Source organism: Meleagris gallopavo, chromosome 4, assembly GCF_905368555.1.
Source record: "Meleagris gallopavo chromosome 4, MGAL_WU_HG_1.1, whole genome shotgun sequence".
NCBI lineage: Eukaryota > Metazoa > Chordata > Aves > Galliformes > Phasianidae > Meleagris > Meleagris gallopavo.
This window is the reverse complement of record NC_139407.1, coordinates 9,531,164-9,555,829: the sequence shown is the minus strand read 5'-3', so window position 1 is coordinate 9,555,829 and position 24,666 is coordinate 9,531,164. Positions and strand designations below refer to the sequence as shown.

The window sequence follows — 24,666 nt, the reverse complement described above, 5'->3', positions numbered from 1 at the left end:
GCAAGATGATGTTCTGATAGCTACTCCTTTCTCTTGGTTGGTGCTGAAAGCAAGCCCTCGATTTACAAAAGTAGCAGTTACATGGAGTGAGATTTTAAACTTAGGAACCTTTTGGGATAGATTGACTTGGTGTTTAAGAACTTAAAATAGAAGAGGAAGGAAGGTTTGTTGCACAAGGAAGCAAGATTATGATTGTGTGGCTCATTCTGTTCTCAAAGAGCTGTGGGTGATGTAAGCTAAGGGAGGAATAGATGGGCTGTGAGACACAGAGGCATTAGGGGTGGAAAGCAGCAGTGTCAGTTGCATTCTGCTGAGTTCCTGTGCTGCAGTTATGGGCAGAAGTCAGCTGTGATGTTTGCCCAGCACTGAGGTTTTTCTGTCTTCTCTGGCACTCTGTATCACTCCTGGTATCTTACAATCCTTTTTGTAGGAGATGATAGTCTAACAGCTGAGAGTATCACTGAGACTGGTAGTCCTGTGTCCTTTCACAGCAAATTTCCCATTTTCCTGTGGCAGGTTTAACTTCGCTGACTTTCATCATTTCTAGCATCTGTTGCTTAAACATACTAGCTTATGGAACTGAAGAGTTCATCCCTTGAAAACTAGCTTCAGTAAGCACCTATGATTCTTTCATGAAACATACAGATGTTTTCCCTCCACAGTGCTGCCTTTACAAGGAGTCCTGTATAAACACACTGCTTCCCCAGCATATGTGGATGACTTTTTCAAAGGGAACACCCGTATCATTCAAACTAGTCAGAGTAAAATTATGGCATTTAGTTGTCTTGTCTCCAGAAGCTGTAGGGACAAACTGCCTCTTGTAGCATCTTCGTTTTCCTTTTCGTGGCAGTCAGTGAAAGCATGTGAGGAAAGACTTTGCCCTGGAAGGCATACTCAGTCACTGTATGCTGAATGCTTCTTGGCTTTAAAATGTATGTCTGTCACAATTAACGTAGTGTCCTACACAAAGCTGTGTAACTTTTCCTCTCTTTAGGATGCCCAAAAATAGGCTAACCTGCCAAGCAAGGTTATACACTGCAAAGTAACTTCTTCTGTTAGTACTATCTGGTTACACTTTTGCACCTCAAGATATCCTGCAATCATCAGAGCAGCAGCAGCTTTCCTGACTGATGTGCATCAGACAGATCGTCAGACAAATGCACTATCCTGAAATATTTTCAAGGATCTCAGGATCCTGTACTTTGCCTGGATAGTTTTTGGAAAAAAGCATTTAAACGTTCATCAGATGAAATCATGTTTGGTTGGTTAATATCCATCTCTTTGTGGGTGGTTCATTAATTTTATCCATAGTTCCAACAGTACTTGAGAGATCCCAGTAACATTTAATTCCTATGCTATGATCAGGTCATTTTTTAGTAGGGTTTCATATTTCAATGAATTTTTCATTAGGGATAGCCATGTCAAAGTGTACCTGAATTGCTGTTTCCTTTTTGTGAAGTTACTGCAAAGGACATCTACTTTGGGAACAAGGGTTTGTTCAGGAGTCTCCTTTTCACTGCCTGCTCTAAGCTCTAAAAGTATGGCTTGGTTGTAAAATAACTCCTTTCCCTACTGAACTGAAAAGCCAGTTCAAAGTCCACTTCAAGAAAGGTCAGTCTTCTTGCTCTAAATTACATTCAACTCATTAGAAAGTGACTTGTTGATGGTTAGTACTGACCTGCGATTTGAAGAGGTGCAACAGCTGTTCTGTTTTGGTATTTTTCAATACCAATCATTTATCAAGACTGACAGTGACAAAATGATGACTGTGATACGTCTTTGTGCTACGATATGGATCTGTGGGTATATTTTGTCGGTGTTACTTCATGTCATGGGTGGAATGGTGGGATGTATTGCACAGTGGGACATTTGAGAAGTAGCAGAAAGAAGAAACAAACACATCAGTGTGCTGCTTTGTTGAAATGCTCCTCAGTTTTTGTTTATAAGTGCACATGTATGCTGAGGAACATGGTTACAGCTGGTGACCTACTGTAAACATGGATGTGCCAGCTGAATTCTTTCCATCTGTGTCTTGCACTGCTTGGCATAATCGTAAAAAGACTAATAATAAGACGATTTGCTTTCAGATCCGTTTCAAGCAGGGAGGAGTTCGTATGACCTTTTAAGATTTACTTGAAAGTCTCTGTATTTTCAACCTGCCCTCAGGTCGATTGTTTCCAGTTCTGTTAATTAACAAAGGAGCTGGTGAGGTAAGCTAGTCACCCATCTTCTGCAGCACAGAAATTCTGAGAGAGGAGCAGCACCTGGTCTCTTCTCACATGGTGAATGTATGTTTATTAACAATGGTTCTGGTTCACATAAGTGTATGCGGAGTCATTTTTAACTCCTCAGATTCCATGCCTTTATTTATGGAGACAATGCAGTAAAAGGAGCCTGAAGACCATGCTGTTGAGTGGAGGTGATTGAACAGAGGAGCAAGATCTGAATCCTTGGCCAGTAGCACATTTCTTAAGGGATCAGATCTGCCTTTCTTTTCAGTTGTGTTCCACTTAACTTAAGGCAGTGCTTGCCTTAAGTTACAAGATACACCCTGAAACCTCAGATTTGCTTTTTTTGCTGTGAAGCACAGCTCCAGTGCGGTTGTTGTTTGGTTTGTTGTGGTCCTGTATCAAATGAGAGGAGCATTTTCTCTGTCCTGCCCTCATCCTGTCTGATGAGAAGTAGCCCATGATTTTTCCCCTCAGCCTGCCGGCCCCTTGGCTGCTTTTTTAAATCTACCTTGAAGTTGTGATCTGCCCTAAAGCAAAGCTGGTGAGATCAGAATGTTGGCAGATACAATGAGAAGCGCTGCTGGGTGCAAAGATACATGGTGTAAGTGTAGTACCTCTGCTGATGTGAGCTGTAGCATTAGCCTACTGCTGGCTGCAGTGCACATATTGTTGCCTTGCCATAATAGAGTTGTGGTGGCAAAAGTAATATCCTTTGTTAGTTATTGATTTTGACCAGTGGATTTATTCTGATCCTGTCCTGAAAACAGGAGAAGAGGAATAATTCCTAGAGACAAAGAGATTAGAAATCAGAAGGCTAATTCAAACTGCATCTCTGATTAAAAAAAAAAAAAAAAAAAAGTGTTTAGCATGAGTTTGGGCAAGGTCATTAATGTACCATGTCCTCTTTTCCCTTTCTCTGATTTGGGAATATGTTTTCTCCTGTCATCTGTCTGGCACATCTGTTTAGACCTCTCTGGAGAACTGTTTGTAGTTGTACATTTGTACAATACCAATTTGAGTTGGGGTTAATCTGTCCCATTACTCATCTCCATTTGTTCCCGTGTAAGTACAGAAACAGGAAAACAACTAAATGTTATCAGATGCTCATTTGCATTTGTGTTCAAAAAAGCCACTTGCAAGAGACTATTTAAGTTTCATTATTATATATTAACCAAATTTGAGTACGCTTTTCCTTGGCATTTCATTTCCTTGACGTGAAACCTTTTATTAAAAGATTTTAGTCTTTTATTAAAAACAAAACAAGTGTCTTTTAATTTTGAGGGTTATAGCACAATACTGTATATCATACTGTAGCCAAAAGGATTTTAGACCTTCAGATTTTCAAGAAGTGTCACCTACATGTCCGTTTTTGGTTGTTGTTGTTGGTTATTTGTTTTGGTTTGGGTTTGGTTTTTTTTTTTTTTTTTTGCTTATCTTTAGATTATGGCTTTTTTAAATATGTGTGTGTATACATATATGTATATATAAATATACATACATATATATATATATATGTATTTGGTGCTTCAAAAAACTAAACTGAGCTGTGTGGTTATTCGTTTGGAAATCAGTCGCACTTTTTCAGGTTATTGATCTTTTGGTTTATAATTTCAGTGTTCAAAATATAAAGCCATCTAGCTACTTCTCCGAAGCCACGAGCCTTTTGATGCCAGCTGCCTGCATCCTCAGTTTCACACTGACTGTAGCTTTTCTTGTTCTCATCTGCATTCCACCCTGAGTAAGACAGAATGCTTGTCAGTGCAATTTCACCATGCAAGGCCTTTGAGTTCCTCTTCATTGTGTTGCATAGTCTTCTTTCATTCTCAGGCTGATCTCTGTTGGAATGGATGTTTCTCAGCTTTGTGAGATGCTAATCTCCTTGCAGTCAGGTAACCCAGCTGGCTGTTATTCACGATACAGATTTCCACCTACCTCTGAGGACCAGTTTGGAAGATAAGTTACCATATCTCGGTTTCCTTTCACTGTTGATATTTTAAACATAAGAATTTAGGAATTTCACCTCAGCATGAAGTTTCACAAAGCAAGAAAGGTTATAGATGGAAATAAATGGATGATCATTGTCCCAGTATAACAGATGATTTACAATAACCGTATCGAAGCTGACCTTATTGTGGCTTTAAGGAACAGGAGATGTTAGATATCAACAGTTGGCTTTGGTAGATGATGGTGATTTTTGTTTATTTGTTTTCCTGAATGATGTTAAGCAGCTCTTCATCACTGGGAGCATCCTTTAAGTTACGTGTCATTATTTAACTTAGAAAATAAAAGTAAGAAATAAAAACCTGAAATCTACATTCTGTGGAATCAGCCACACAAAAGGAAAGCACCACAGACATTTCTGTAAAGGTGTCTGAATGCTTGCTGAGGATTAAAATTATTGAAATGAACTGAAGTTTGTTGATGTAGAAGAAATAGGTTGATTGGCAATGAAGAAAAGTTACTAGTTTGAGTGCGGAATTGTGGTTTGATGGCATTTGTGTACTCACTCAATAGAGAAGGAGCTTATTGTAGACAATACAAGGCAAAGCAAAAGCTTCTTTTGGAGTGGTGAACCTCTGCTTTATCAGGTTCTATGGATCTTTTCTCACCTCCTCTTAAAGACGCTTCTGTGCAGTTATATTCCTCTTCTTTCCTCAGGAATAAGAGGAGGATGTGTATGTAATCTGTTGTCCTTCTGATTAAACAAACAATTCTATTTTCAAACAAATTATGTCTACAAGACTTGTTGAAACAAGTATAGCACATGCGTTGTTTTATTTCACTTATTTTTATTCTTAATGTCTACTCAAATATATTCTCATCAGACAAGTTACTTATGCTTATATAAGTAACAAAAGAAAACTTGTGTATTATTTACAAAGGAAGCGTGATAACCTGGTATTTTGACAATTGGCTTTTGTTTTATTTCTCTGCCTGTGACTTTCACATCAGCAGCATGCTTCTAAAACACTTATTTGCAGATGCCACTTTAAATATTATTTTCCAAGAGTTTATTTTTCTTAGAAAACAGATGTCTGTAATTATGTTCTCTGACCTTCGAGACTTATCAAAGTCAAATAGGTAATCATCCAATCAGACAAGCTATCATTATCAGAAGAAAAGTAATTATAATCTGAATACGTTTGAACATGATTATTCCAAGCCTTAAACAGTTACACTTCTGATTGGGACAGAACTAAAGACATTATTGCTTCATAATTCACATGATGTAACTTCACTTATCCTTGTGATTTCAGAATATGAAGAGCTAAATTTACAGAACAGTGTAGTGAATAAAATTATGTAATATCCTCTCTAAAGGCAGAAGGAGGATTCTCAAAGTCTTTATGCTGAAATTAAGGAAACCTCTGTTTAAGAACATGAAGACTAAAACGCAGTGCTAGAGAAATCTCTAAGAGCAGAGGAGTGCAGCATGTATTTGTGTATGAAAATACACTTGGAATAAAATGTTTTACTACTCTGGGTCCAATTTAACAAAACACTGAGAGTCTCTGTGGCCCTAGGCGTTTATATGATCAGCTCTGCATCTCCTGGGATCAACCCCCAAGCTGGTCTATCTCCTTCAGTGCGTATCTTCTCATGCTTCGGGGACCGAGAGCTCAAGTATGCTTTGCTGAGCACAGCTTGAAGGGCACAGTGCTTGGCTGAGGTCAGCGAGATGAGGACCTCACTGCTGCAGGAGTGGCTTCACCGTGGGCTCATCTGGGGATAGCCGAGGTCCTGTAGTGCATCCAGCACCGTGCTGTGTGCTCAGCTGAGCTGCAACAGAATGGTCTGAGGCCTCCATTTGGGAATCAGAGTGTTTATAAGACAAAGAGTTCTGTTACACTGCTCCTGCACAGAATGGGCGTGTGAAGCAGAGGCTGGCTAATTAAACAGTTGCAAAGAGGACATGAGCTTTTCAGATCACTGGGGAAATCTGTCAGAATAATCTAACTGCACTGTCGGCCATTTCTGGAGTCTTGTACATCCTTGAGAAAAACTATCAGCCTTAGATTCTCTGTGGACCATTGAAAATCAAATCATTGTAAACGATGAGGAAATAGATTCTTTCTCAGCAGGATATGGCCTGTGGCAATATTAATGTTTTTAGGCTTAGGCAATACTTCAAGGGTCTGTAGAGACTTGAGCAGAGTCTTTTTATACCTAGAAGATGCCTAGGTGCTCATCGCGCCTCTGGAAAGGAATCAGTGCTCTCATAGATGATGTAGGGTAGCCTACCAGCCACCAATCTGAAGTGACAGCAAAAGGAAGGGCTGGTACTCTGTCAGAGAGAAAGTGCCCTATGCATAACCAATGAGCCAAGAATTTGTTTGCATGAAAAGGTCGGGGTGGGGGTCGCTGAAGTTCTGCAGAACTATCCAAGACTCCAAAAACTCACAGATCTGTAGAGTTGGTTGTTTTTGTGTTTTTTTTTTTTAAGGGCTTCGTTCCCATTACAGAAGGTTTATCGGTGAGCTTACCCATATTTCAAAGCCACTGCAGAAGCTGGATGAAAAAAGGAAATCATTCCAGAAGTCAACAGCATGATTTAACGCTTTTCAGAACTGAAAAGGGAGTTTGTGGCTCCTTCAGCTCACATATGTTTCAGAGTCCTTTTGATCTCGGACTCCATTCCTACAGCTTTCAGGCTGACATTGGACACAAGTGATGTTGCTCGAGGTCTGAACTCTCAGTGGAGAAATTAATTGCACTCTCTGAAGTTTACAGCAGTATATTTCCAGTGGTAGCTGTGTGAAGGAAATTTTTTAGGCAGGAGATAAAGTGCACCACTGTGGTGTGTTCTGTGGATGCAGGAATTCTCAGGACTAACTGTCACATGACTGGGAAAACTAGTTCTGTGGTACAGTTGCTGTGCTTATCTCAGGGCATAAGCAAAATCGTGCTTATGGTGTCTGTAGAAAGCATTGGGAGTGCTTTGTTATCTTCTTGCAAAGAAGAGCAGGGAAGTGGCTGTTAAGTGAAATGTAGTTGCTGATAAAAGTGCGGTTGCCGTATTTCCTCCCTGCTTTGTAGGAATGGAAATATCCTACTCCCCTGAAAGGAAGAAAATGGAGATCGGAATTGGTCTCCAGTGCAGTTAAAAGCTTCCTTGATACTAAAATAGTGTGTAATTTGCAAATTTCGTTTCTAGTAATGAATCAGAACAAAATGTTCATGTTCCAGCCTACCCTCTCCACAGCATGGGCAAATGAGCCTCTCCTGAGCTGCTGAAAGAGAGCTGGGAGAGAAGGGGAAAAAAAACTTCGGAGTTACTTGAGCAAAATGGAAATCCATTCAAGTTTGATTCCTGAGAATGTTCTGATAAACAGGCATATGATATAGGTATATGTATATGTGGTATATGTGTTCTGCAAGTCAGCTGATAAATTGTTTAATTCTATTGATCTTCATGGGTTAAGTCATCCTCAGAAGTGACATTTTGGGACCTAGCCAGGGATTGTGTCTGAAATCCCAACCAGACACAGATAAATCATTGGGCATTCCAAACCACATCTTCCTCTGCCTTATGGAATGGGTTCCTTTGAGCAGCAAGAGAACTGCAATAGTAGGAGATGCTACTCATGGTCCTTAAGCAAAGACCTGTGGAAAAACCAGCTCAGGAGATAAGAGATTTGTCTGTTTCTGATTGTTGATATCAAGTCTAAGGCACTGAGTGACAGATGTGAGTGACTGGATTTCAGAAGCTGCAAGTGAGAAAACCAATGAAGTGTGTGTTATTTGTGAGAGGCAAGGGAGACAGATTGTTAGAGTACAGGACTGATTAAAAGGCAGGCTAGGATTTCTGAAATAGAAGACTGTTGTTCTGTTTTGTTTCATGTGTTTGTTTGTTTATAATATGATCCTAATACATTCAGAGAATCACAGCTTTGGGGATGTTTATTGCAGAGAAATCTGTCCTCACATAGAGGTAGATATCCAACTTGTATCATCCTGTTGCTCTGATGGTGGCCTTATGAAGCACTTCATTGCCCTTTGGTCCTCCACAAAGTTTTAATGAGCCAGCCTCCTCTGCTTCATTCTTCTGAATTTGAGTAATCTTGATTTTGTTCTCCTAACACCACCACTTAAGTGCAGCCTGGTATAAGCTTGGAGAGTGAGATCTCTCCTGGATTTATCCCAGGATTGCTAAAAGCTTCAGTCAATAAAGTTTGGCTGTTCCTCCTAACTTCTTTCCCATCTACGTATCTGTTCACTTTAAAGACAGTCTGTAATATTCTTGGGTGAAGTCCAGCTCTCCCTGGACTTTCCATTCTTCACAAATAGCTGAAACCCATGTTAACAATTTATTATATGAAGAAGAACTTCCCATGCGGTGTCGATTCCCTGGCCACCTGACTCCTTCATCAGGGCAGAAAGTCAAAACCAGATGGAACATCTCCTTTCCAAAACATCTTCATAAATTCTCGCATGATCGTTATAGAGTATGAGCTAATACTTTGTATTTTACAATTTGACTGACCTTCAACAATTAAAGCAATGGTGTGTCAAGGAAGACAACTTCTATTTAACAATCAACTTCTTTGATTATTTCAAAGTTCTGGTTTATCAACTCAAGATCTTTTGACATGGAGGAAGATAATGTCCTGTTTCTCTCTCTCTCTTTGTTTGTTTGTTTGTTTACAAGCTCAATACTTGTTCCTGCTAATTGTGTGAGTGTTTTAAATCCGCTTCACATCTAATTTGTTCCCTTTCCTCTCACTTTCTATTACATTAAATCACACATATTCCTGCCCACAGACTCGCTGAAGTCTGTGCCTTTCATTACTGCTCCTCTTCACACCATGCCCTTAAACTTATGTATCCGCACTGACCGTCACCTTTTAGGACACGTCAGTCTTTTCTTTCCCTTTGATGTCGTTGTCCTGCATTGAAGCTGCTTCCCAGGGAGGTGGGTTTTTTTTTTTTTTTAATGGAAAAATACTTTCCTCTAGCCTGAAAGATTCTTTTTTTTTTTTTTTTTTTTTTTGGTCATCTTTGCTGTTCCTTCTTGCCCCAGAACTACCTGTGATCATCACACTCTTCCTTTCTGAAGAGGGAATCCTTCTGGGCGTAAAAGGAAAATAATTGTAGAGATTTACTTGAAGCCATACTATAATATAGTGATTCCTATTTTGAATATGTTACACAACAGGTGGCTGTTGAACTTCTCCATGTGGTCCATTCTCTAAACTACTTACATTACAGATTACACAAATTAAATAAACTGATATCCTCTCTTTATTTTTAGTGTTAACGGTTCGGGGCCCTGCACCATGACAGTGCAGTGCTGTTTGTAGACAGTCAAGTATACTCATGGAGCTAAGTTAATTGGATAATAAAACTGCTATGTATCTCTTGGTTCAAAAGCATTTGTTCATTGAAGCCCGTGGCACTCAGCCTCAAGTAGTCAAACCTCACATGAGTGCTAGGCACTGAGGTGGCTGGAGCAGTGTGCATGCTATCCTTTAGCTTATAATCTAAAATTCAAGCAAATGTGGATTCATCAAAAATGGAAGTCCTAAAGAATTCGTCAGTCAACGAGAGAATAATATTCTGTGCTCAAAGCAGGTAAAAGCAGCAGCAATTGTGTGAGCTAAGCTCTGCGGACAAAATTACCTGGGTAGGACTGACATGTTGCCAGCTAAGTTGTAACCTTTGTGTGTTTAGATGTTGATACAAGTTGAAACAGAATTCATTCTACAGCATTTGTAACATAACACCCCTGAAAAACAGTTAGTGTTCTCTGAGAAAGTTACTTTCTAATTCTTATTTGTCATATGCTTACTTCCGTTTAGTTTTCTCATAAGCTGTTGAATCTAACCTCGGATGAGTTCTTTGAAAAATTGAGTGCCTTTTCCCTTTATTTTCTCATATTCTATCTTGTTTACCATTTTTTACCTTAGAACTTATTTCTCGGTATTTGCATAAAATGTAGAAGTTCAACTTCTATGATAATCTTAATTGGGAGTTGCAGTTATATTTGTGTTCTTCAGACCATGAATGCGATGATCACTCCTACTTGCTCAGCTTTGGTTTATATCATGGTTCATTCTGAGTGTACATACTCAGCTCTTTGTGGAGAAATGTCATCAGCTGTGCACTGTGACCCCACTTTAATAAGCTCCAAACACTTATGGGTGTTTGGTCCATAGGATCAATGAGAGCTAGCATTCTGCTGTGCCAAATCTTTCATTTTACAAATATGTTCCTATCAGCCCATGCTACTACTCCTTGATGTATTAAAAAGGATCTATAGCTCTTTTTTCTGGTTTAGTAAGGGTATTGCAGAACCATGTCTCCTAGAAACTTCCTTGTTGTCTAAAAAAAATTAGTCTTGGGATGAGGGGCAGAAGTGACAGTGGTTGTGTTTACACTGGATGTCTCCAGCTCTCTCAGAAATCAGAGATGATTTTGCAACATTTTTAACTAGTTTCTATCCAAGGTCATTTATCTTTCTGTAGCTTACCATAATTAATCATAATTTACCAATTCTAAATGGATTTTCCTGTTATCATGAGACGTTCTTTTTCACCTTTCCTTCTAATTCTAGTGTTGACACTGTGCATACCTACTGCTATTGCAGAATTCTTTACTTGGCTTTAAATGACCTCAGTTGCTTTTCTAATGAAGCTAAATTCACTCAATTAATTAAGTAGCTTATCTAATTATTCTTCAAAAGTTCATCTGTTCTGCATCACAGCTAATCTCGAAAACTTGGCGTGAAACTATGCATGACTTACTTTAGCATGCTGTGTTCTTCAGAAAGTATGGCAGGCAGGTTAGTGCCTGGGCACATTTTTGAAGGGTGAAAGACTGAGGACTAGTAAGCCTTTAACCTCAATTCAGGGAAACCTCTGAGTCAGTTTATGAACATGGCAAGAATATAGCGATACTCTCTCTCTGCTTCCTCCATTGGCTGCTGTGTGAGTTGGAATGGGCTGAACTGACTTTCTGTTAGATCCTTTATGGCTGTGCGAATGTGTTATTAAAAAAAATTGTACCCAGATTTGAAAGTAAAGCATCCTAGCATACTTTAAGTAGTGTCATTTATAATACTATTGAAAGTAGAGCTGGTAGATGGAAAGAAAGGGTTAACTTCCCTAAATTATGAAATAGCAGACTACTGGATCAGAGGCCCTGCTAGTTTGTTAGCTGTGATGTGGCTTCATCGGTTCTCTCTAACTTCACTGAATCTAAATATTTGTAGCGTAGTAAGCACAAAAGGCATTTCTAAAAGAAATCCAGTACTTATACATGTGCCTTTTGGCTAAAATCCTAGTCTTACTTCTTAAAACGTGGGCATCCTTTTAAGTGTTTGCATCGTTACACACTCACTCATGGAGATGTCTTCATCTTTCATTAATTGGACATGATTGTCTTTTGTGACCAAGCTTGGGACAACAGAAATTTGAGCCTGTTCCTAGTTCTAGTATCAATACCCTTGTATTTTGTGTGTGTTCTGCAACTTGATGAGTGTTAAAGGCCTGTCTTAAGGAGGTGTGTTAGCAATGGTATATAGCAGTGGTTCTGATGTATGCCTGCATAATAATATTTCTGGGGAGATGAATGTTGATAGCAATGGGTGTTTAGTCATAGAACATGGAATGGCTTGGCTCGAAAGGGACCTCAAAGATCATTAAGTTCCAACCCCCTTGCCACAGGCAGGGCTGCCAGACACTGGATCAAGTACCAGACCAGGCTGCCCAGGGCTCCACCCAACCTGGTCTGGAGCATCTCCAGGGATGGGGCACTCCCAGTCTCTCTGGGCAGCCTGTTCCAGCACCTCACTACTTTCAGTGAAAAACTTCTACCTGATATCCAATCTAAATTTTTCCTCCTTTAGTTTGAAACCATGCCCCCTCGTCCTGTCACTATCTACTCTTGTACAAAGTTGATTTCCCTCATGTTTATAAACTCCCTTTCAATACTGGAAGGCTGCACTGAGCTAGTTCAGAACTGGGGATTGTGTGCATCCACAAATGCTGCCACGTGCAAGCGGCCCCTTGGGAGCTGAGGGACTTGCCAAGAATTAGTGACTTAATTACCTCAGCAGCTGCTATGCGAAGAGGAAATTATTTTTCAAATGACTTTCCTAGGCCTGTGTTCTCAGACATTTACATGCAGCTGCACTCAGGGTGCACAAGGTACGTGTAAATAATCCCAGTCCCACGCAGGGTGTCCTGACGTCCCAGTGAATACGGGCCGTTTTGGAAGGGAATAAACAAGGAGGTAGTTGGACAGGCTTGGTAAATATTCGCTCGGTGGTGGCTTGGGAAGGCCTTTAACGTGGGTTCAGGCCTTGCTGTGCCGCCAGGCGGCGGGCCTGCAGCAGGCGGCGGTGAGTTTGCTGCTTCTGGAGCGGGGCTGTGCGCGCAGCTGCAGCTTCATTGCCCGACCGAGAGCAACACCAGGTAGCAGCTATTTCAAGTGAAAAGAGTAAGATTTTCAGATATCTGCCCGTGTAAAATATACCATCTCTTTTTTTTTTTTTTTTCTTTTTTTTTTCTTTTTCTTTATTCCCTCGGCGTCAGCTAGAAAAAAAGCAGGAAGCAAGAAAGGCGTAAGCCTGCCTTTGAAAGTTCACAGAACCCGGTTCTGTGGCTCTTCTCCATGCTGAGCAACATTGTAACATATCTACAGAACTGACCTGAATTGAACAGATTCCGTGCAATTTCCATTCAGTATTTCCAATTTTTTAATGTGCACAACCGCGTTGAGCACATCTGATCCTTGATAGAAATGCCTCTACAATGATTGTTCTTTTATATATATATATATTTAATTCTCATTATAAGTTAGACATATTCACATAAAGAGAACTTAAAGCATGGGATCTGTTTTCATTTCTGAAGAACATTTGCATTCTGTCCTGGGGTGAGTTATTCTGTGGCATTTGCATTCAGCAGGAGATGCTTACAGTTGCTGCTGGATTTTTTCTGTTTGAAACTGGAGCCGGCCAGCGGAATTACCACTGAGTCACTGCAAGCAGAGATGGAAAAGCCCAATTAGATCATCCAGCCCTTCTCCTTCCTGGTGTAAGATTATTGTGTACCAAATACTTCAGTGCTTTTTCCAGTATAGTTTTAAATGTCCCCAGGGATGTGCCTTGTGTCTCTTCCTTCAGGCAAATATTCCATAACCTTCTGCTCTTCACTATTAGAAATCTTTTCCTGAGATTTGACCTAAATTTCTCCTTTCTTAAGTACATTCCATTTGCTGAAGATTTATTACCTTGAACCATTCTAAGTAATTCCAGTCACTCTTTGATACTGACATCCCTAACAAGCTGTGTTCTTTGTCCCTTAATCAGAACAGCTCTCCATGCTTAGTCTGTCTTTGCAGCCTTATGGCACTTCTACTTTAGCCTATAGGCTAGTAAGGATTTTTTTCTATATGCATTGCACTTCCGTACTGTGTTAGTTTTCTTCTTATGACAGTGACTTTTTCATAATTCATGAAAAACTGAAATTTCATGAAATTTTCATGAAACTGAAATTTCAGTTTTTCTCTAAAGAAAATTGTAAAAATGCTGTCATTGGGCAACTACGGTTTATTATCTTCTGAGGATGTACAGATAGAAATAAAAGATTATCTCTAATTACCAGGCCTGCGAATTTAGCCAGAAACTGTCTCCTGCATCATACATTCAGATCTCAGGGTGAGTTAATAATGGCTCATGATGTAAAAAGAGTGTAAAAAAACCTTTCCTACTCTGCTATGCCAAATCTGTGATAGCTGTTTTACTTTGCTGAGAGCAAAAACAAGCAGAGGAAAATAGTCAACCAAGACCAAATTCTCAGTGGCTGTATGTTGAGTAGTTCTGTAGAGTTTGAAGGGAGCAAAAAAAAATCATTCTTTCAAGTGGAAATCTTCATCATAATCACCACAGGGACAATTTGCAGGAAGGGGAGTGGAGATACAAGAGATGGGGGAGTTCTGAAGGTTGCAAAGTTCTTTTAAGGCTCTTATCATTCCCATCAGCCTTTACCAGCTTTTAATTATCAGGTTTTTGGTGGAAAGGGTAAGAGGCCCCAAGCCTACAATTGCATTTCCCTTTCATGAAGGTTGAATTTAGCAATCAAATTGCATTTGTTGAAATAAGATACTTGTTAGTTTTCCAAATTCTGACAACACCGTTGACAATTATTGCTAGACTGTCTGAAGAGACTTGCTGGTACATGTGTAAATCTTGATAGAAATTTACCTTTTGTTCCTTTGCTAAAAATAAGAAACTCCCTAGTTCATATCACATACGCAGGGGAAAAAAACAAAAACACAAAAAGATTTTAGTGCTTTTGTGAAAGGCAGTGGACTCAAATTGCAATACAAGAAATTCCATTTAAATGTTTTTTTTTAAGAAGGCTTTTTTTGTTGTGAAGCTGAACGCCGAAACAGGCTGCTCAGAAAAGTTTTGGAGTTTCCATCATAGAATCATAGAATGGCCTGGGATGGAAGGAACCCCAAGGATCATCGAGTTCCAACTCCTCTGTCACAGGCAGGGCCACCAACCTCCAGGTCTGGTACCAGACCAGGCTTCTCAGGGCCCATCTAAACTGGCACTGAACACCTCCAGGGATGGAGCATCCACAGCCTCTCCAGGCAGTCTGTTCCGGCACCTCACTGCTCTGTCTGTCAAGAACTTCCCCCTGACATCCAATCTGAACCTTCCCTCCTTGAGCTTAATGAGGTAGTGCAAAACAAAGAGGCGGACAGTCCTGCTGTATATGTTTATGCCTATACATCCTGTTCTGCTGCTTCACCATTTGCTGACTTTTCATGGACACAGTGCAAAAATTGCTGCCAAAGTGGCATTTTCCATGTGTGAGCTTTCCCCTTACTACCCTGTGCCCTTCATAAACTGCATCAGCCTTCATGGCAGTAGGAATTAGGCTCTTGTTCTGGGTACAGCACCTTTTTCTCCTGTTCTCTCTGGAGTATGCTTCTTTGTGTATACCTCTGCATACCTCAGGTACTTAGGTTTGTATTTTACTTCTCATTGCTGTGGAATGTACATGTGTCTATCCTTGTGCTCTACTGTGGTGTGCATTTCTCTTTGCTCCGTTCTTTTTTCCTCTCCCAGTTGCTTTAACTCAGAACTGTACTTTTGCGGTCTAAGCTGCACCTCAGCTCTTTCAAAGCCCACTTGATTGTTTTTCATGCCTTTTTCAGTGAACTGTTTTCCTACAACCACCCCCCCTTTCCAGTCTTTTAGTGCTTTTCTTTTGTACTTTGTGTTAAATGAGACTTGAGGCTCTTTGACCTAAGCTGTATGGTAGCTCTAGCTAAGTCGTGTTCTTCCTTCTCTCTGTCTCAACTGTTGGGGTTTGACCTGTGTTTCTCTTGGCATGGAACAAACAAGCATCTCTACAGTTGAATGTTCTGCCCTCAGGGAAGACACGTCAGTAGCTTTTACACTTGTTAGCCAAAAAGTGAATTTAAGTAAGACCTCGGGTCAGCTTATCTCTTGTAGATTTTCAAGTTTTGCCTCATATCCTGGGTGCATATTTAGACACTAAATTTCCTGGTTTGACAGAATTCCCTCTGGAGAAAGCCATCCTTGCTTTTACTACTGCAGAGTCTATATGGGGGAATGTTTCATGAGGTTTCTGGAAGACACAAGGCTGTCTTTATTATCAGCTTGTTGTCATTTCCAAACTTCTTAATCCTTTTGCTGCGTGTTTTAAACACTGAAGCTTAGGCACAGAGACACGGATCCCCCAGAAATGTACCATGCACATGTGATATGAGAAGGGTTCTGTCTCCCTGGCTGAAAAATGACTGGTTTCCACTGCTTAAAGGTCACACCAGTTTCTGACCCCACGCATTTTAACGGGGTCTTGGACTGTATCACAGCACTCAACAAAACAGCCATCATTACTTACAGTGGAGTTTGCACTGCTGGAGACTGAGCAGCACTATTGGCTGCCCTTTAGAGCATCTCTGTTCTGCTCCAGGCAACCACCTGCTCTTCTACCATGTGTTAGGCCAGTGTGGAGAATTGAGGTGCATATATTATATTTGGTAAATGAGTCCTTTCAGTCCGTGCTTTTTGCTCAGGGCCCTGACATACAGTTCCAAAGTTCTGGCTGCCACTTTGAAATCATGTGAGCTGGAATATGTGTAATAGAGATAAGTATTTGAAGGAGAAAAGTTGATTTACCAGTAACTGAACTCTCTGAGAACATTTTTCCCTTGTACATTCTCCAACAGCAAAGATAGTTTAATGTTTACCACTCCTTTTTCTTTCCATCTGCTCATCTCTTCTCATTCAGTCCCTTTTTGCCACAATTTACCACCCTTTGGTTCCCTCTTTTGCCAGTGTTAATTGGATCAGCTGGAATGACATTAGTGAAATGAATCAAGATAAACACACTTTTTTAACCTAAAAGCAGAGCGGGCAAGACAAACAGAGGAGGGCAATTTCCTAAGCCTGTCTTAGTGCCAAAGCTAATATGCTAAGCTATGATTTGAGAAGCTGGGACGATGCAGAGCTCTTAACACCACCCTGTTGTTGCAGTAATAAGGAAAGAAATAGCAATGTGTGCACTGTGTAGGTAATGTTGGAAAAGTACAGAAGTACAGCACGAAACCTAGTGTTTGAGGCATACTTACACACATGGGGAAAGTGCAAACAGGTAACCTGATAGGATTCCCATACAGCTACATAACTTTACCACCAAAAAAACCCAAAACCAAACATCGTGACTTTGGCATGATGATTTTGTGTACTGTTCTGGCTTTGCTACTCTACCCTGGAGGAAAAGAAAAATATTCTTATCTAGTTTTTATGTTTCCAGAGTGTGAAATCCATTCTGAGACTGTACTGTGCCCCTAAATCATTTGGGCAACACTTATGCTACCTTTCATGTACTGCTGTTAAACACGGTGCCTGGATGTGGCTGATCCAACGTGCTACCCAGAAGCCCTGATCGTACTGGAGAAGAGAAGGCTCCAGAGGGACCTCACTGTGGCCTTCCAATACTTGAAGGGAGCATATAAACAGGTGGAGAATGGCTGCTTATGAGGATGCATAGTGATAGGACAAGGGGGAATGGTTTTAAACTGAGACAGGGGAGGTTTAGGTTAGGGAAGTTTTTCACACAGAGGGCGGTGACGCAATGGAACAGGTTGCCCAAGGAGGCTGTGGATGCCCCATCTTTGGATGCATTCAAAGCCAGGCTGGATGTGGCTCTGGGCAGCCTGGTCTGATGGTTGGCGACCCTGCACATAGCAGGGGAGTTGGAACTTGATGATCACTGTGGTCCTTTTCAGCACAGGCCGTTCTTTGATTCTATGATTATCATATGCCATGTCTTTAGGGAGCCCTCTGTATTCCGCTTTTGCAGAATTTACTGGTTGTGAATAGTGACATTCGTGATGGCCTCCTCAAAGCTCAGCTCTGCATCCTGTAGGAGGGAACGCTGGGTGATTTCATGTGGTGCACAATTCTTTCACATGAGCTCTCTCTACCTGCCTAGAGAGGCTGAGGCTGCAGTTCTGGTTATCATAGAGAGGAAAGCTGTCATTGTGCAATCCCAACATGATCTAAGCATTAGAATGCAGGACCTGTTTGTCCCCAACTCTTTCATAGATTTTTCTGTTGTTTTGAGCAAAGTGTTCAATGCATTTGATATTGCTTTCTCTAGTTATAAATTAAGGTTCTAGTCTAATTTGGTATTAAGAGTTCATCTGTGTGCTGTGATCTTGGTGCTGTGTAAGTGCAGAGCATTAATCTGGTGATTGCACCACCTGTATATATCCCATGTCCAAGAGCCTCGAAGGCCTTTAGGCTTACCGGGTACTTTGATGGCTGGCAGCAAGGATTTCAGTCTTTAAAAAGGTAACTGCACTGCAGATGAAACTCCCAGGAGCTACCAAGTAGCTCAGGAAGAGCCGAAATGTGGGCTTGTTGGCAGTAGGGGTCACACAGCCTCACGGTGTGGCTCACAGCCCTGTCCCCGAGGAAGAAGCAGCAGTGCTGGCAGCCTCCAGCAGGTCAGGCCGAGGGAGCGGCAGGGGCCGCAAGGAGGCTTTCTTCCCTCAAACAAACGGGTTTAGTGGAGGAGAGAAGAGGGAGGGAGGCTGAAGTGCCCTATCTTTTTAGCATCTGCGGCTGCAGGAAAGGGGGGATTGCTGCTCCCTCTTCGCTTTTCCTGCAGGAGTGTGGGAGCCTCCTTGGCGGTGTCTGCACAGCTGGTTGTAATTACGCACTGCAGCTTCAGAGGAAGTTGCTGGCTGTGGGGAGCGTGCAGTGCTTGGCTGCAGACCCACTGCTTTTATGGATACAATGGAGGTGGAGACAGTAAGAGCAGTGGCACAGAGTGAAGGGGAGGGCGAGAGCCTAATAATCCTCCACTTGAGCCAGCCGCCTTGCTGGATTGTTACCTACGTGTGAAAGTCCCTCGGTAGGTGTATAACACAAAACCCTTTAAAACTAGCTGGAAAACTATTTATTTATTGTTTATTTTACTACTCTACAAAAAAGAAAAAGTTTGGAGTGATTTACTTCTCTTGGAAAAAAAAGTTACGTTGAACTGACATATTGCAATGACTATTTTTGGCGTTACCATTTAAAATTATAGTGCTATAAATAAAGCTGCTCAAAATGCAGCTATTCTGATTCTTGCTGGGGTTCACACAAGCGTTTTTGTTGGTTTGTATTATTGGATTTAGCCCTCCAGTCAACACTGATTCTGCTTTGAAGGCAAAGGATTCCTTGTTTTTAACTGCGAGTTAAGAAGTGTTTGCTGACTCCAGACCCTTGTACTGTTCTAACATCTCGTTGTCTCAGGATGCGACTGTTTCAGGCTCACCAAAAGAAATGCAAAAATTTGTGTGAAGCTGGCTCTAGTCCCGGCTTTGCAACAAAACCCAAAATGAGGCAAGTTTTGTCTGGCGTTGGGCTTTGTAACGAAAGCTTTGGTTATAAATCTCAGGGAAAGAACATTTGTAATGGAAGTGGCCAGTGAATCCTAAATAGCAACAGAACGTGTTGCTATGAAATGTGTATACCTAGAGGGGAAAAAACAGATCCCACTCCTGATAGAAAAGCAGTGGCTTACTCAGAGCTATTCTCAGATGTCAGAGTCAGTCATCAGCTCCCTGGCCTGTGGTTGCATCCTTCTAAACTTTGCCCCTGCAGGCAGCCGTGATTTATGTCTTTAGCAGATGAAGCAGCCGAAGTGAATAAAAAAGGAAAAAATGTCAAGGTGGGCAAGACTATCTGCTGTGCCAGATCATATTTGAGGCTGCATCTGAACTCAGACCAGTCATCTTTTTTTTTTTTTTTTTCTTTCTGTTTCCCAGATGTAGACATTTCTTGGGGCCACCCATCTGAAAGCTCTTACTTCATGAAGTATCTGATTATTTCAGGTGCTGCATCATCACATCAGCAGTTCTCGATTTCTGCAACGAATTTCTGCTGTTCTTCATACCTCATACTTAGGGAGGGTGTTGTATGTGGTGAGGCAGCTATATGGAGGTAACAAGGCAGGGCAGAGCTGCAGCAGTGAGCGGCTCCCAGGAATGTATTCATACGTTCTTTGCTGCTATTTTGTGCAGTAAGTGGTGTGGATTTTTCCGTACCGGTTTTCTGTGTTTATGTTGTTTGGCTGTTGCAGAAAGATCAGATAATTCAACAAGGCAGTAGAAAATGCCAATGGAAAAGAATCTATAAAGATTTACTTGTATATATTTCTCCCAACACATCACAGTGTAAGATGCCTAGTAGAGACAAGATAGATGAGAGGATTGGGTGCTTTGGTGGTCCCGATAATACCGAGACTAGCTGTAACTGGTGAAGGTAAGAGCAGCCCCAGCTTGCTGTCGAGATATTTTTATGCATTCATCTGATCAAAAGGGTATGGGGCATCTTCTGTTTTTTCCATAGTTTATTATCAATTTTCATGGATGGTTTCCCAAGCCCAATTACGAGGTTGAAGAAAATGGCATTCAGATTCTTTAAGGTTTCTTGCTAGTTTTTGAAGAGTTTGAAATTTTAACCTAAGTAATGATTACCGTAAAAAGGTTGTTTTTTTCTGCAGCCTGAAGTTCTGGTAGCTTGACTAAAAACAAGGACTGCTGTGCAGTTATTACCTTGAGCTGGTGACTGTTCAGCTACAAAGCTAAGGAGTTGCTTGTGGGGAAGTACCTGTACCTATGAAAAAAGACTCTTCTACTCCAGTTTCATCCTACAGACCCTCATGACTGCCTTAAACTGTTCTTTTTCAACAGCTATAAGAAGTTATGATGCTAAAGGTATTGTGAACATTTCTTTAAAGATTTGCACAACAATCCATCTCTTAAGGATCCTGTACTGTATGAGCATCTTTAAGTATTCCACCATCAAGCAAACACATAAAACTATGTATGATGGTATTTCTAGCTGACAGTTGTTGCATGCCTTCCTGCTTTTAATGCATTTAAGGACCCTTGCTGAGGCAAGTGGGAGTTATGAATTGAGCTGAGTTTAAGGGGTCTGCAATCAGGAGGTAGATTGAGCCCCAGCAGTGCCTAGATACTGTGATGTCTTTTCCCACTTTTTTTCACTCCTAGAATAAGTATTTAGGAATGAGTATATCCTGATGGACAATATTTGGGAATATGTACTGCTGATGGACAAAAGTCTACTTGTTTAAAATATATATCTTATAACTGCGTATAAACACAAAGTAACTTCGGAGCTTTCAGTAGAATTACTCCAGAAGAGCCTCGCTCCAAAGCCTGTCACATCCCTAGAGACTTCTTAAGGTTGTCCTACATCTTGTCTCCTAACCAGTCCAAGAACATGCTGCCCTTCCATCTGACCACGCATTAGGTTTCTGTGGACAGAAGCCCGTGGAAGTAAAAGGCTGACCTCAGCATGGAGTAAAGATGCAGTCAAGACCTAGGAGCCCAAAAGTACTCAAACATCTCCTAGTTTATGTACAGGCAAGGTCCCCTTGCAGATGGCAGGCAAAGAGAGGAAATCTGTAGGTCATTAATCTGTACTTAACTGAATAAATAACCTGATTGTTGGAGATTGTAAAACAAGCAAAGAAAAAAATCCTAACAACTGTATCTTCACATTAGAGAAGCAAGCACTATTTTATGGGATGTGCATATGTAAGCAAGGTGACTTTGAGTACTTGGCTTGGGCATATGGTGTTATTGACCATTTGACCCAGAGATGTCACCTGTTTGGTGTGATTTTTCACCAAGAAATTACTTCTAATAACATTTCCCGAACAGTAATAATGCCAATAGTACATATTTCTTAGCTGGTATGTTGAAAGAAATTAACACAAAATTTCCATTCTTGAGTTATTGAAGTCACTGAGTTCTTAAAGCACAGAAAAATACCTGAAACTGAAAATAGAAAAGTGAGATTCCACGCTTTAAAAAACAAAACAAAACAAAAAAACTTCTCATGAACAGAACATTTCATACCATAACGCACTCCTACAGCTTTTAAAACTGTAAAAGGAAAAAAAAAAAGAGGAAAAGAAAGAGAATTTTACTGTAACTGGAAGCAATGGCAGATTTTTAAGTGTAAGGAATAAGTATAGATGCTGACAGCAGTTTATAATGTCTGAGGATGAGTTTTTGTTTAGGCATAAATAGCTGAAGATGCAGGAGAAATCCTCTTAATGGGAGGAGAAGTAAAGCTGGAGAAATGGTCTGAATTTATTCCATGCAATACTTTTTTAATAACAGTGTCTATTAAAGACACCTGCTGAAAGTCTGTAATGCTGGTTTATTAGGGAGAAAAAATAACAAAGTTCTTTAGCAATCCTGTCTTCGGTTCAATATTATGGACTGTCAGAAGGGGGTTTATGTGTGCAGCGTTATTAACTGAGATTCTGCTCAAATTGAAGTCAGGCCAATAAACCTTGCTTTCTATAAGACCTTGCTAGGTTTCTAAAAGAAGAATTTAAAACTAAACAAGAGAATTAGAATATTCTTGCTTTATTTAGGATATTTTAAAGACAATCAATCTTGGTAGATATATATTTCCAAAGAGTTGTACTCTCTTATCACATCTGACTTCTTTTGAGAGATGTTAAAGCGCAACAAAAATGGACCAATTTCCTGTACTAAGTCATTACTATTACTGGAGAGGAAAAGAAAATCTACCTCCTAAGTGACCAAAGTATAACTTGTAATAATAAAACACCCAATATTTTGTACCGGCTTTGTCAGGGCTAGAAGATATGGGCTCAGTTATGAGAGAGATTGGGGCAGATGGCGATTGGGACAGAATCCTGGAAAAGAAATTGAAGTCTGAATTTATAGTGAGCACATTGTTGTCTAACTATGTTTAATATTGTAATTTGTTTAAACTTAAATTATAACGACAAAAATAAAATAATAAAACACTGTGTTTTTATCACTTCAGTGTCGAGAGGCCTCATCTTTTCCGTGCCTGTAGCCCCGATGATTCTTTTGGCAGCTCTGCTGGCGATAAGGGGAATAACTCACCGCTGTCAGAGAAGCTGGCTGTTTCATCACTGACATGAGAGCCCAGCGTAACTCCACGGTGATGGCTGTCTAAATGACTTATGTAATTTCTTCATCTACTTTTTGATTGAAGAGTGATAACTCGGGCGATGAGTTATTTGGCATCAGCCTCAGAGACAATCTGTTTTCCTTAAATAAATCCTGAGGCACCTTTCAGCCACCCAGTTTTAAAATAAGCCCGTAGCGGATCAGGTTTGATGTGCCTGGCAGATTTAGCCAAAGGATGAAGTTAGGATTTGCTGTCATTATTTCGCTTTGTTTATTGTTTTGTCATTAAATGAGAGTTCTAGATGTAGTACTGAGGAAAATGGAAGTGAGCCGAAAGGCAGTTTTTATGTCATAGCACAGGGGTATGGCAGGGCATTTTGTCCCTGGTAGCAGAGGCACTATTTTGCTCAAAAGCGCACACCGTTGTCCAAGAACCAGAGAGGAAAATGCACACCAACACCAGCCTAGATTCATAGCCTGGGATGTGGGTGACATACCCAAGAGAAGGGAAAAGAATAATAAATTTTTCTTCCACAACTGAATACAAATCACAGTGCAGAGTATCTGTGTCTGAAATTTAAATGTAGAGTGCCATTACACAAGGCAGGGACTTGCTGCGTGTTACATTTAGTATGCAACAAGTTGCTATACGCTGTGAGCCTGGCAGGATTTCAGGCAAGGTTTTGCCACTGATTTGTTGAGAACAGAAGTGGTTTCCTTGCTGAAATCACAAAGATGGGAGCCTTGGGTAGAGTTTTGTTTGCAGGGTTCCTAACGTAGCTGTGGAGGGCTAAATATAACCTGAAGAGCTGCGGATGTGGCGGGTGTTTCAGGCTTCATCTTTGTTAATATCTGCTGTGCACGTGCTTTTTTTTAAAGCAAAACAATTCAATCTTACAGAAAGGGTTAAAGTTAATGTTTATGTTAAACTAATCAACTTTCCATGTTTCTCTTTTTCTACTCCTATGCTCTTTAGTTTAGAAAGAGCAGTCGGTGACAGGTATAAGCAAGTTTTTATAGTACATGTTACATGCACAGGGCTCCAGTTAGGATCTACATCCCTTTGTAGGTGTTATGCACAAGTACATGGGCATGTTTTCTTGGAAGTGTGCACAATACAAGAAGCATCTTCATCAGGCTTGTGTCTTCATTTGAGTCACAAGAGCAAAGATACTGTTTCTTTTCAGTTCTGTTCACACTTTGAAATGACGGTGCATCATTGTATGGTTGCTTTCAAATAGCTCTAACTATGCAAAGGTTAGTGTTTGCCAAAGGAAAAAGGGAATTGAATGATAATAGATTTCATACTGGAGGCTCAACCTTGCATCTGAGAGCAGTCTCCCAAAACAAGTGAGAATTTTGACGAAGTGTTCAAAGTGTTGTCATTCTTTCTTTTCTCTCACTTTATACTTCTTCTTTTCTGTTTTTTTCCATTACGTGTGCATGAATAGATTTTTATTGGTATTTTCCTTACAGTCTAGGAGGCATTTCTTCATGGAAAAGAGGGAAGCATGACCTTCCTTAGTGTTCAGAAACAGGCTGTTAGCTTTTTGATCCTGTGCAGCACAGCAGAATTCATGGCAACAGGTAAAGCAGGGCTGCAGCTTCACCCTTCCTCACATGCAGAGCATGCTTGAGATGGAAAGCAGCCTGCTGTACCCACATAAGCAGTACTGGCAGCACCTCCTGTGGGTGGGGAGACACCATGCATTCTGAGAAGTAGAGTTCTAGAAGTAGAGGTCCATTGGTGTGCAGCCATCTCATTCATAGTACAGAGTCACTGAGTGCTCATTTACACTGTGCTCAAATCAGATTCTGCCTTCTGATCCACTCTGGATTCTGCCCATGTGGGATTTGCACAAAGATTCAAACTTTCAAATCTGAATTTGCTTTCTGTGATTCTGACAGATTTACTGATGTTTGATAATTCGACTTGACAAAAACT

The 24,666-nt window shown here is 40.7% G+C and overlaps 1 long non-coding RNA gene across 1 annotated transcript in view; it reads left to right on the top strand.

Annotated features, from left to right (window-relative positions):
• LOC146544405 (uncharacterized) overlaps positions 1-24,666 on the top strand; it is a 50,526-nt gene that overhangs the window by 17,174 nt on the left and 8,686 nt on the right. The gene's annotated exons all lie outside the window — the stretch shown is intronic.